The 1711-nt window shown below is 35.7% G+C and overlaps 1 non-coding gene across 1 annotated transcript; it reads left to right on the top strand.

Moving 5' to 3' along the window:
• Positions 1-384: 384 nt before the first annotated feature.
• On the top strand, positions 385-490 carry LOC122025914. Its single transcript, XR_006123927.1, has one exon. It is a non-coding gene; the product is annotated as a small nucleolar RNA R71 (small nucleolar RNA).
• The last annotated feature ends 1221 nt before the right edge of the window (positions 491-1711 follow it).

The raw sequence follows: 1711 nt of genomic DNA on the forward strand, positions 1-1711 counted from the left end.
CCGAGTAGCAACCAACAGGATCCATGTAGGCAAGCTTCTTGTGCATGTTCCGTACTTCCACAAGAATCACAAATTCCTACTATAGCATTCACCGTACCAATCCCTATTGATTCGAACTTATTTACTAAGGCATCCACTTTTGCTTACATTAGTGTAAATGCATCAACATCAAACTTTCCTGATGCCTTCATTGGTTTTCCAGGGAATGAGCTTCTGCTTCGCTTAGATGGCCACTAATGGTGGTTAAAAGTCACATTTTCTATGATTTTCTCGACTTCATTTAAGCTTTTGTTCATTAGTGCCCCTCCAACTACTGAGTTTAGAGACACCTTGGTATGATAGTTGATGCTGTTATAAACTGTATGAATCACTAACCACTTTTCTAGACCATGATGTGGATATGTTCTGAGTATATTTTTGAATCTATCCCAAGCTTCATATAAAGATTCTGTATTAACTTGCTTGAAGCTAGCAATTAGATTTTGCATATACACTATTTTGCTTGGTGGATATAACTTGTCAAGGAATAACTGCTCACATTGCTCCCATGATGTAATGCTATTGGTTGGTAAAGAAGTGAGCCACAACTTGGCTCTATCCCTTAGAGAAAACCCAAATAGCATTAATCTCACTGCCTTTGCTGGGAGTCCATTCATATTCATGGTATCACATATCTCATAAAAGACTTCCAAGTGCTGATTTGGATCTTCATGTGGTCCGCCCCCAAATTGATATTGTTGTACCATCATGATTACTGCAGGTTTTATCTCAAAATTATTGGCTTCAATAGCCGTTCTGGTGATGCTAGACCGAATCCCACGTGCATAAGGCACTATGTAATCCTTGAAAGGTTTGTTCACTATTTGAGATATTTCTTGTTCTACTTATTGTCTCTGCAGGTTTCTTCTTCTTCGAAAAGTTCTATCTCAGGATCAAGTGGCAATAAATTCTCTATAGGATTAGATCTTTGTATAAAAGAAAAGATTACTGAAAATCAAACTTGCAGAAATTCAGAAATGCAGAAATTAAGTTGCAGAAAGAAGAGTATTCAAATGGAGAATAAAAATCAAAGTGTAGAATTAAAATACAAGAAAGAAATTGTAGAAATAAAAGTAAGGAATGCAAGATATATGAAAAATAAAAGTGCAAAAATATTTACAAAAATAAAAAAAAATATTTAGTTTAACTCAAGTGATTATCAACTAATGTTATATGCGTAGTCCCCGGCAATGACACCAAAAACTTAATATGTACAATCCACAAGTGCACAATTGTCATCAAGTAACAAAAGATATCGATCCCATGAGGACTGAATATAAGTACTAGAGATTAATCACAGTGAATTAGCTAAACAATCGATGGTTAAGAATCACGCACTAAAGTGGAGAGAAGTAAGATTAAGAGAAAGAGAGAGAGGAAGAGTGGGTTGAGGAACTTGGTTTGGAAAAATGTTTTAGGGGGTCGATTTTATTATGATACTAATCAATGAACTAAGGATCACCAATTACTCATCCTCTATTCCTATGCATATGTAGGAAGATTAATTCATTACCGATATTTCCCCGCGGTGGTCATGTTGGAGTGTCATCTCTATTAACATCCGAGGATATCCAATGGAAGTGATTACTATGAAGTCCGGTTAAAAGGTTACCTTTGTCACTAGGGCTCCCTGTAAGAATACACAAAACACTTGATATCATGAACATAGAAA

Source organism: Zingiber officinale, chromosome 9B, assembly GCF_018446385.1.
Source record: "Zingiber officinale cultivar Zhangliang chromosome 9B, Zo_v1.1, whole genome shotgun sequence".
Classification (NCBI taxonomy): domain Eukaryota; kingdom Viridiplantae; phylum Streptophyta; class Magnoliopsida; order Zingiberales; family Zingiberaceae; genus Zingiber; species Zingiber officinale.